The sequence below is a fragment of the Danio rerio genome, chromosome 24 (assembly GCF_052040795.2).
Source record: "Danio rerio strain M-AB ecotype USA chromosome 24, GRCz13ab, whole genome shotgun sequence".
In the NCBI taxonomy this organism is placed as follows: domain Eukaryota; kingdom Metazoa; phylum Chordata; class Actinopteri; order Cypriniformes; family Danionidae; genus Danio; species Danio rerio.
This window is the reverse complement of record NC_141044.1, coordinates 27,255,672-27,267,998: the sequence shown is the minus strand read 5'-3', so window position 1 is coordinate 27,267,998 and position 12,327 is coordinate 27,255,672. Positions and strand designations below refer to the sequence as shown.

The 12,327-nt window shown below is 35.9% G+C and overlaps 2 long non-coding RNA genes across 2 annotated transcripts in view; both read left to right on the top strand.

Annotated features, from left to right (window-relative positions):
* The first annotated feature begins 4,783 nt into the window (after positions 1–4,783).
* The window catches only part of LOC141380703 (uncharacterized), a 15,012-nt gene continuing 7,468 nt past the window's right edge, over positions 4,784–12,327 (top strand). The window contains exons 1-2 of the long non-coding RNA XR_015525033.1: positions 4,784–4,873; positions 4,989–5,032. This is a non-coding gene — a long non-coding RNA (uncharacterized LOC141380703). The remainder of the gene's footprint in view (positions 4,874–4,988; positions 5,033–12,327) is intronic.
* LOC137489244 (uncharacterized) lies at positions 8,984–11,314 on the top strand. The gene is made up of 7 exons (XR_015525489.1): positions 8,984–9,061; positions 9,338–9,369; positions 9,666–9,693; positions 9,897–9,956; positions 10,268–10,384; positions 10,492–10,595; positions 11,174–11,314. It is a non-coding gene; the product is annotated as an uncharacterized LOC137489244 (long non-coding RNA).

Sequence of the window (12,327 nt, the reverse complement as noted above, 5' to 3'; positions counted from 1 at the left end):
TTGGTTAGTTTATTTTTATAAATTAAATACGGGATTTAGCGGTAAGATTTTTTCATTTGATTGATAATAGTGATTTAAATGTTAAATAGTGGCTGGTGAGTTTGAAATTGGAGAATGGAAAGTATATTCAGGCCTATAGTCAGCTTGCTGAAAGGGCTGGTTCTTTTTTGGACCCTTTTTCAGTTATTCCCCTCATTTCGAATTAACCTATGAGGTTTAAATGCTGCATTTTAGTGACAATTTAAGCACCGTTTTTAGCTGGACAGTCTTGTCGGGTGGTCATCATAACCACACTTTTTAATGTACCAAAAACATTTTCTTAAGATTTAGCATTCTAAATTTAGCATTATTTAGCATTCACATTAAGTATCAATCATTCATTCATTCATTTTCTTGTCGGCTTAGTCCCTTTATTAATCCGGGGTCGCCACAGTGCAATGAATCGCCAACTTATCCAGCACATTTTTACGCAGCGGATGCCCTTCCAGCCGCAACCCATCTCTGGGAAACATCCACACACACATTCACACACACACTCATACACTTCGGACAATTTAGCCTACCCAGTTCACCTGTACTGTATGACTTTGGACTATGGGGGAAACCAAAGCACCCGGAGGAAACCCACGTGAATGCAGGGAGAACATTTAAACTCCACACAAAAACGCAAACAGAGTTGAGGAATTTGTTAAGACTTTAAATTAAAAACTGCTTATTAGGGCAAAGTAAATTGGCACTTATTAGGCAAATAACAAAATGGTCAGCACAATTAACTTTCTTGTCAGAATTTGGCCACTTGAATAATAGAAATATTAAAACAAAATAGTAATACTGTGTAGAGCTTCCTGATTTTTCTAGCCTCACCTGTAAAAAGTACATGTGAAAATTCTGGACCTTTGTCAGAGTCTTTCAGTTTGAACCAACCGAACCCCTCCTACTTTAGCTACGGGTATGATAATCTAGATTCTAAATTCTCTCAAAATTCTCCCTTTTCATTGGTTGATTGCTGAAAGGGTAGTTCAAGCTAAAAAAAAAGGAGAATTTCTCGTAATATAATCACCCTAAGGCTGTTCAAGATGTAGGTGGCTTTTTAATTTAGTATTTATTTTATTAGCTTAAACAAGGGTCCTTGGTGATTCAGATCAGGATTTTGAACATCAAAAAAACATATACAGGCAAAACTAAATAAATACTTGGACTGCTGGCTGAGGCTGGATAAAACTTAGTGAAGTTTTTTTTTTAAACTAATTTTGAGAGGGCGACATGGTGGTTAGTACCGTCGCAGCACAGCAAGAGGGTTGCTGGTTCTAGTCCTGGCTGGGCCAGTTGGCATTTCTGTGTGAAGTTTGTATGTTCTCCCTATGTGTTTTTGGGTTTTCTCTGTGTGCTCCGGATTCCCCCACAGTCCACAGACATACGGTATAGGTGAATTGGATTAACTAAATTGGCCGAGTGTATGTGTGTGTGAATGCAAGAGTGTGTCGGTGTTTCCCGGTGTTGGAATCCGCTGCGTAAAACATATCTGGATAAGTTAGTGGTTCATTCCGCTGTGGCGACCCCTGATAAATAAAGGGAATAACTGGAAAAGAAAATAAATGAATGAATGAATGAATTTCAAGAGGGCGACATGGTGGCGCAGTGATTAGCACCATCGCCTCACAGCAAGAAGGTTCTAGTCCCGGCTGGGTGAGTTGGCATTTCTGTGGTGAGTTTGCATGTTCTCCCTGTGTGTTTGTGAGTTTCCTCTGGGTGCTCTGGTTTTCCCTACATTTCAAAGACATGCGCTATAGGTGAATTAAGTAAACTAAGTTGCCCGTTGTGTTTGAGTGTGTGTGAATGTGAGAGTGTATGGATGTTTCTTGGTTGAGCTGAAAGGGCATCCACTGTGTAAAACATATGCTGGATAAGTTGGTGGTTGTTCCGCTGTGGCCGAAGGAAAATTTCGAGAGGATCACATGCTTATGATTGACCATGACTGGTCTTGCAGTAACAATCATACTATATACCAATCAGATGAATCCAAACGCACATAAATAACCTGATGTCCTTACCTTAGCCATCTTCATCTTGAAGAATCCTCCCATGCACCCTGACTTCTTCCCCTCTTTCCTAACCTAATTCAGGGGAGTTCTCAAGACTTACCTGAGCTCAGACTCAGCTTTCTCAACTGACTAAACATAAGTTAGCCCCCGGCTTGAGGATCCTCCGAGCTTAGGTCTCTCTCCTGGAACAGCATGCCAAATACGCATTTACCTTATAAAGCATCAGCTAAGTGTGAAATTATGTTGTCAGTACCAATACATGTAGCACAGGGGGGCTCACAATATCCCTTTCCACTATCCTATCAAATTTACATGTATTCCACGTGTCCATATGGGTTTCCTTCGGCTGCTCCAGTTTCCCCCACAAGTCTAAAGACATGTGGTAGCTATAGGTGAATTGGGTATGCTGAAATTGATTGTAGTTTATGAGTGTGTGTGGAGTAGTGTGTATAGATGTTTCCCAGTGATGGGTTGGGGCTGGATAAGTTCATTCTGCTGTGGTGACCCCAGATTAATAAAGGGACTAAGCCGAAAAGAAAATTAATGAATGAAGTTGATTGTATGGCAATGACAGTTTATTTATACAGCACAATTAAAAACAACCCAAGTTGACCAATGTGCTTCACAATAGCTAAAAACCAATAACAACAAAAGTCAAAGAGAAGAACAAAAATAAAATATACAAAGAATAAAAGAAAAAAAAACTTTTACCTGCTTGAAGGTCAGTAAGATAAAACCCAGTTCATGTGTTAAAAGCTTTGTCAAATGGGAAAGTTTTTAATTTAGATTTAAAAATAAACCGAGGTGGTGTCAATATAATGCAAAGGGGCAAATCGTTCCAGAGTTTAAGAGCAGGATTGTAAGCTTTATTTTTCATTTCTGGTTACTCCGTGAAGTACAGCTTGTTAAATTTAGGGCTGATTAAATGTTTAATATCTCTGCCCTTCATAATTAATGTAGTTGCTAGATTGTCAGCAGAAGCATTTAAACCAGTGGTTCTCAAACTTTTTCTCCAAGTACTACCTCAGAAAAAATTGTCTCTCCAAGTACCACCCTAATGACTGGTATTAAAATACATGGTAGGCCTAAATAAAAGGCTAGAGCTCTGCACAGTTCTTAATTGTGGCAGAAAAAATCTTATTTTTATGAAAATGTATTATTGTCAGCCACTTTAAACGTAATAAATAGTTTGAACAATATCACACCTACAGTTAAAAATAGAGATAAATGAATGTCAACATTTAAATTAAAATGTGATTTTAAAAATTAATTAAAAATAGCCCTGTTCTTGAAACGTTAAAAGAAAACTTTTGCTGTACTTAAATGTAAAGTATTATTATGAATAATTATACTGGCCAGCCCAGGTAGGCCCCACGCGGTCCATCCCAGGTGGGCCCCACGCGGGCAAGCCCAGTGACAAGAAAATTAATAAATGAATGTAAATAATGTTCAGATTCTAGCCCAGGCATTTTTTGGCAAGCCCAGGTGGGCCAGCCCAGGTGGGCCCCACGCGGGCCATTCTAGGTGGGCAACAAGTGGGCCATCCCAGGTGGGCCCCACGCAGGGACAAAAATTGGGACAAAAATTTGCGAGATATGCCCCCAGCAACCGTTACAATTATGGGGAGGAAAATAACCTCAAATAATAGAGTACATAACAAACATAAGAAAAATAAAAATAAAATAAAAAGTTTAGCCTAATAAAATCAAAAGTGTTTTTACTTGAATTATTCAGCGATTCCTCCGCGTAACACTAGAAGGAACCCTGCGTACCACTTGTGGTACATGTACCACAGTTTGAGAACCACTGATTTAAACTATTTTCCCATAAATTTTCTACAAAGTTGAGTTTGAGTAAAATAAAAGAAAATCCTCATTTAATATGTAACTACTGCTGATTTATTTACATTAAAACCAATAAAATCAAAAGTCATTGGCTCTTTTTTTTAAAACAACAGAATTGGAAAATTATGTCATAGTGTATGTGTGTGAATAAGTGTCTATGGGTGTTTCACAGTAGTGGGTTGCACCTGGAAGTGCATCTGCTGTGTAAATCATATTCTGGAAAAGTTATCGGTTCATTCCGCTTTGGCGACCTCTGATAATTAAAGGGACAAAGCCGAAGGAAAATAAATGACTACACAACACACTTTCATAGCAACTTGTGAATATTTAACGTTTTGCAGAAATGTCCAATGGGCAGCACGGTGGCGCAGTGGGTAGCACAATCGGTTTTGGGCCACCGGCTGGGTCAGTTGGCATTTCTGTGTGAATTTTGCATGTTCTCCTCGTGTTGACGTGGGTTTCCTCCGGGTGCTTCGGTTTTCCCCACAAGTCCGATAACATGTGGTATAGGTGAATTGGGTAAGCTAAATTGTCTATAGTGAATGAGTGTGTATGGATGTTTCCCACTGATGGGTTGCTGCTGTAAGGGCATCCGCTGTGTAAAACATGCTGGATAAGTTGGTGGTTATTCCAGTATGTCGACCCCAGATTAATTAAGGGACTAAGCCAGAAAGAAAATGAATGAATGAAATGTCCAATCTTCATACATCCTGACAGAGTAAATATGGACCTCAATGTTCTGATGCATATGTGTTGTTCATTGTGGACTGATGGCTGAAAATGTTTGTGTAAATTGAGCTTTCCAAGCGCTACTACAAAAGCCACATCAGCAAGCATTGGCTTACTAAAACATACCCTGTCAGCAAATACTCAAATGTCCTGTTCATATATCACCAATATAGACGAGCGTCACTAAGAGAACAGCAGTAATAATCTCCAGAGAGAAGCGGTGACCCTGGGTTAATATACAGTTACTCTACTTCCCTGGTATGTGCCTTAAAAATCCCGTTTCCCATAAAAAGATATCATGCATGAAATTAGCACTATTACGCAGCTTGTACTTTCAACAAATAACTTTACAGGATCTTTGCAATCCTTGCAGGTTTTCATTATATGTGGGAGTGTTACAGCAGCTACAGAACAGAGGTACGGTTCTCTTATATTATTCATTTTTTCCATTGTGTTTACTCTTATCTTATAAATGTTAACTTAAAGGGTAGCAGAGTGGCTCAATGGTTAGCACTGTCGCCTCACAGCAACAAGATCACTGGTTGGCAGTTGGCATTTCTGTGTGGAGATTGCATGTTCTCCCGTGTTGGTGAGGGTATCCTTCAGGTGCTCCCAGAGACATGCAGTATATAGGTGAATTGTTTAAACTAAATTGGCCGTAGTGAATGAATGTGTGTGAATGCGAGAGTGTATACTTGTTTCCCAGTACTGGGTTGCAGCTGAAAGGGCATCCACTGCGCAAAACATATGCTGAAATAGTTGGCGGTTCATTCTGCCGTGGCCACCCCAGACAAATAAGAGACTAAGCCGCAGGAAAATGAATGAATGTTAACTGTAAGAATTAGCTCTGTAATAATAGCTGTATGTAATCGTAGTGACAGCTGAAGTCAGATGTTTGCACACACCTTGAGGAATCTGCAAAATGGTCATTATTTTACCAAAATATAAGGGAATTTTTCAAAAAATCATGTTTTCTTTTTTATGTAATTTATTACTGAACTAAATAAGATGATTCACATAAAAGACATTTCATAGTTAAAGTGCTGTTTAGGAGGGAAGATTTTTTTTCAACACATTTAAACAATAATTATAACAAATTTATTTTGTATTTGCTATAATGATAATAAGGCTTAATTAGGTTAACTAGGCAAGTTAGTTTAATTAAACAAATCATTGGGCAATGGTGGTTTGTTTTATAGCCAGTTGGGAAAGATTTTATATATATATATATATATATATATATATATATATATATATATATATATATATATATATATATATATATATATATATTGATCTTTTAAATAAAAACAAAAATTTTAATTTAAACTTTTAATTTAGTTTTATTTTAGTTTAACCAAACTTTATTTTTTTTTTTACCAGAATAAAACATATAATAGGAAACACTGTGAAAACTTTCCGTCATCTGTTAAACATGACTTGATAGATATTTATAAACGAATTACAATTTCACAGCTTTTGTTTGTTTTTGTTTTTTTGTTTGTTATTAATGCTAGTTTTTCATGAAATGTGTCCTAAACAGTTAAACTACCTGCTGATATTTAGGAAAAATCCTTCAGGTCCCAGAAATTCTTTGGTATTTCAGCATTATTGTGTATTTGATCTCTTTCAAAAAAAATTAAAATTACTGTATGATTTTGAGATCCATCTTTTCATATTAAGGACACCCGAGGCACTCATACACTGCAAAAAATACTATTCTTACTATTTTTAATGAGGTTTCTAGTCCAAATATCTGCACTGTAAAAAATTTCCAGGTTTTCACAACAAGTTACTGTAATTTTTCACAGTAAATTACATTAGTATCTCTTCACAGTATTTAACTGAAAAATTCACAGTAATATGTTGTATTCATAATTTTATTGTGAAATTACGGCAGGTAGCATGATTACAGCAAATTACTGTGAAAAGGGCTATATCTTTTGCACGTTAGTTATAGAAATTCAAACCTTTTTTTTAACTCAACGTAGAAATTAATACAAATGAACTTTTAACAGATAATAACAATGTTATAGCCCCCAAAACGATTTGGTTACCAACATCTTTTTGGTTGTACTGCACCTTTATTTAATTTTATACAGTTAACATAGAATAGGAAATAATATTTAATGAACATAACTGTGTGCTTAGCCAAAACATAATGAACTGGAATAAAAAGTAATTAATTAATGAAACCAAAGATTGTTAAAGGGCCATGAAACCCCCTCGTTTCAGCAGGGTGTTTTCACACCTCTACTTTGGAAAAAGTCAGAAAAGTGGGCGTGTCCAGCTCTGTTTAGGGGGGAGTGTCGGAGGAACTACAGTGGGATGGTGTGGGAGTGTCTATTTGTGCACGCGCGAGTTTCAGAGTCAAAATACACACCCACAGCGGACAATGTGACTGTGTTTACATGGACATCTGTAGTCGAATTATTTGCCAAATTATTAAAAGTTGGACTTTAACTGCAGTTTGGCTCTTTCATTCAGGGAATTCATTCATGCCTCTCGCGACAAACGAGATATTTGATTCAAGGAACTGCTGCAAGCGTGTATTTTTCATGCAATGTTTGATACCGCACGGCGAATGAGAGAGAAAAAAACTCCGCATTTCCCGGAAACTTAGATGCACACGGCAGGTAGCATCAGAAAGCCGCGTGTGTTATTCCGGTCACTAAATGCGGTGCTAACATTTCTGCACTCAGTGCAATAGTTAACTTAATTCGATACGAACAAACTGAATAAACAAAGAGCACTGGTCGCTCACTTACCAAATCTGTAGAGACAGGACAATCACCAGCAACTAGAGCCGCGTCTTTATGGAGAGAATACTACAAGCGAATTCAGATTTCAGCGTTTGCAGATGAGAACAGCTCTCAGGTAAACAATAATCCTCAGACATGTAAGTTATTGTTGTCGAGCGTCGCGTACACTGTTAATCCACACGTGAGACTGAGCTCTCACAGAGAGAAAATGAAAACGAAACTTAACTGCAGCAAACTATAAAAGCAACACTTCACGCTTGTTTTGCCAACACAACGTGGCGTCTTTGTGGCGTAAACACGGTGACACTAATGAATATTAATGAAGTTCCACAATAGAGCGCGCTGATTGGTTTGAACCAAGCCTTACTCATGCATTAATGTATCACACTGTAAGACGTAATAAGACTCACTCAGGCACAGACGCCCAGTCTGCACGCTGGAATACAACGCTATTATGTCATGACCGTGACGCAGCTTCAAAAATTCGTTTCAAACAGGAAGTACAAATTTGCTTGAAATAACGCAAAAACAACCAATTTACACTTTTTAGTGAAATATAGGTGTCCTAATAGTGTTTTTAGCAGTGTGGGACACATATACGACTGTCAACAGCTCAAAAAATGTGTTTTGGTGTTTCGTGACCCTTTAAACAGCCAACAATTATTTCAATGTCAAGGGAAATGTCTGCTTTAGACGGTTTCATGAGTATTGGGCACCTGTCATCGCCTGGAGGTCAATAATCTCAGAATATATATATATATATATATATATATATATATATATATATATATATATATATATATATATATATATATATAAACCACAGATTAGAGTTTTAAACAACTACATTCTAGCATGAAAAACAGTTAAAACTTCATTTTCGGACGCATATAGAGCCATCGAAGACAGGGCAATTGTCCCAATGTCTAGCCTGAAGACAGGCGCCTCTCAGCGGATACATGATCAATGAGCGCCGTTACCGCCTGGAGGTCATAGATCTCCGCTACCGGCAAAACACACTTAAAATTACTCACAATCTTTACTAACAATCCACAGATTTGAGTTTTGAAGAACTACATTCTCGCATGAAAAAGTGTTAAAACTTTATTTCATTACATATTAAAAGCAATATTTATAATAGTATGTGCCTTCTCATCCACCTTACAGCTTGATGCAGCTTGGTGCGAAATGAATCCTGGGAGGAAAAAATAATAATTCTCAATACACTCCAAACGAACTTTATTCTTATTGTTAAAGTCAGAGATATGTAATATTTTGAATGGCGAAGAAAATAATTAACTTTATATTTCAATCAATATATTACTTTTGCACTGCTTCGGTTCAGGACTCGTGTGACATTGAATCAGATTCAGATATTTTATCAGACGTGTTCATAAGCTCATAGTCATCAACAAGCAATTCGTGTACAAGCAGTACACGGACCAAGCAATATGATGAAATATTAATGAATTATATGTCTGCGTCTTACAATATTATACTAAAAGGAATCGTTTTCAGGCGAATTCGACTCTTTACTGTTCACTTAAAGGAGCAGAATTCGACTCTTTACTGTTCACTTAAAGGAGCCGATTCATTGAACAGAACTGACTCGACTCGACCGCAACAAGCGCCATCACCACAGACAACGCCTGCGTCGTCTCTTCACCCAACGGATTCATCCTCGGTAAGTGTTAAAATATGACTTTTGTCCGTTAAATGATTGTTGTATGTGTATTTCTGTATAGTGCATGTCACTTAACAGGAATTTACCGAGTACTTTAGTTGTACTCGCACGTACAGGGTTTAAGCCCGCCTTTTTTTTTAAAACAAGAAATTAACGACGCCAGATGGTGATTGTAGTGTTTTCTGAGGTATTAGCATAACGTTAACGTTAGTTCCTGAAAAAAAGAAAGGGAATTTTCTTTAATTAACTTCTTGTTAACTGCATTTTCTGTTTCAGTACAAGACTGAAGTAAAGGTGAAATGACTAAGGTAAGCTCTGACCTTCACTTAAGTTAACGTTACGGTTAACGTTAGTCACCATCATGTACGTTATTTTGTTCACTGTAACGTTAACGTTAAGTTAGTTAAATAAACTAAACTCATTATGAAACAAGTCTGTTTTATTAAATGAGGCTTATAATACAATTCAGTTGTATTCTTTTAAACTAACACTAACACAGTACTTATTGTATATTTCTCACTGGTGTTAATGCATTGCTAACATTTACTAATGAGAACTAATTGTATATTGTCACTAACTGTAGATTTTATTTTTTGGCGTTCAGGTGTAACTGATAATAGCTGAAGTGTGAGGTGAGTGTTAATTCTGAGCACACAAATATAACCTAAATTCATTATCACAATCTAAACCTATAAATATATATATATATATATATATATATATATATATATATATATATATATATATATATATATATATAGATTATGTGTGTGTGTGTGTGCGTGTGTTAGGTTGAGTCTTATTCTACTCTTATTATATTCATATTTTTTTGCAGCCACAGCCACTGATGTTGAAACACTGATGCTACCAATCAACCCTCGCTTGATTATTAAAGGTAATGTTGATGCCTTCCTCATTTTTATTAGATTTTTAAATGTCAGGTTTTTCACAGATTTGTTGTGAGCAGTTTCTTGTACAAACTCTTTTTCTTCTTCCAGAAGTTCCACCAGTACCTCAAGTAGTAGTAAATATTAGACAAAGATTTTTTTAAACTATAGTTTTTATTTTTATTAGCAATTTTACTGGGCATGTGTGTTTGTTTGCTTGGTTTTTAATAGGCAGAGCATGGAATGTCAACTTTGTTTCTACAAACAAATTTAATTATTCACAAACACCTCTAATTTAGTCCTTCTTTCCCCCTTTTAGTCTTATTCCTTGGAGGGTCGAGTGGTCATGGGACCTCACCTGGATTTCACAACTGACTTTGGATCTGGTCTGAAACTAAAGTATGCTGAAGATGCCTTTTGCACTCTGGAATTAAAGGTAATGTCTACAATAAATATTGTAACTGAGGGCTTGTTTTGGGGGGGGTTAAACAAGGAATGTATAGGAGCACAAGTCATGACTCCCCTTGTCCCCTTGTTATAAAGGGCCGTGTTGCAGACACAATTTGTTTGTCTGTGCTGGAGACCAGAGGGGAAGCTGTCTTTAAAAGGATGGGGCTCTTATACCATATGTGAAGTTACCTATTCAGGTGAGTGGATTACATACAAGTCATTGCAAATGCATAAATAGTGGGAAATTTTTACTGGGCAGCACAAATTAAGTAAAACTCAAAAAACGTTGAAAAATATTTTGAATGTTTGCAAAAAACTTGATTGAAATGAATACAACACAAGTGCTGTATCACTTCAATCAAGTTTTTTTTGCAAAATTTTCCTAATATTTAAATCATGAAAAATTAGCTTGATGCAACAAACATCCTGCTAGTATTTAAGAGCAAGTACTGTGATGCATGTGTTAACTTTGCAATAAGTGTGAACCCAGCATTAGATTATAGTCTGTAAACAGAAGGTGTAAATCAAATCAACTGTTTTAAAATGCTCTGCCTAGGTCATTAAAACCACTATTTGTTGTTGGACTGTTCTTGATTGTGTGTTTGTGATGGAAATGTTTTTCAGATGTTTTTGTTTAAATAATTGCAGTTTGACTGAGCTACAGTGTTGTCAGCATGTTCAAACTGAGCTGACAGTAATTTTGCTCTGTAGTGCAGCAGTAGTGTCCCAGTAGTGTTGTATGAAGCTAACTGTTTGTCTGCCCTTTTGCTTATAGGTGCTTTTTCGGCCCCAGTTTGGAGATGGAAGACAGACGAAGTCCAAGAAGCAGAGAAGACACATCAACCAGCAAGTGTGTAAAATTATTATCAGGAAAACGATTGACCTTAATAGACGACTGCATAATTTAGCAAAAAGTTTTGTCTCTCTCTCTCATGTGTGTGTGTATGTATATATATATATATATATATATATATATATATATATATATATATATATATATATATAATGAGAGAGAGAGCGCACTCTGAAGCACTGCTTTTTATATGTATGCTACATATGATGTCAGATTTTTTTTATCAATATGTTCTTATAGTATTTTTTGAGGCTTAACCTTCACCTTTTGAAAGTTTTCTGAAATGTTTACACAGATGTCATTAAACTGTTAAATAAATCTGTAAAATGTATGTGTGTTTGTTTTTATTTTGATTTTAGAGTCTTCTCAGATCACCCAAAAATGAAGATTCTGTCGTCATTTACGCATCCTCAGGTTGTTTGGACACAAAGAGGAATATTTAATATTTTTATTCCTGTGTTTAAACAAAAAAAAAATCATTTTTAACAGAGCTTGAACAACCTGAGGGTGAGTAAATCAAGATAGAATTTTCATTTTTGTGTGACCTAAATTTGCTTTGAAATTTTACAGCACCAAACTGTTAAATTACAGTAATCCAGGATATAACTGTAACTTTACAGTTAAATCAGGTATTTAAACTGCAACCTACTGCTAAATCACAGTAATCATATTGCAAATTCACAGTAAAATATAGTTAATTCCACAAGATAATACTGTGAAATCACAGTAACGGACTTTATTATCTACTGTAAAGTTACAATATATGGTTGTAATTTCACAATAATTTAATGTGACAAAACCACAGTAAATTACTGTGAACTACCTCACAATAATTTACTGTGAATTTACATACAGTAATTTACTGTGAAAGTAATGCAATTATTAGCCAGTAATTTACTGTGAATTTAAGGTCAAATTTTTTACAGTGTGTGTTTTCCTTAAAATAAGCAAAATAATCTTGTGTTTATTTTGAAATAAGATTATTTTGCTTGTTTTAAGGAAAACCCCACTTAATTTTAACTATTTTGTTTCATCCTTGACACATACAAATTTTTATGACTATGAACTAAAGGTTT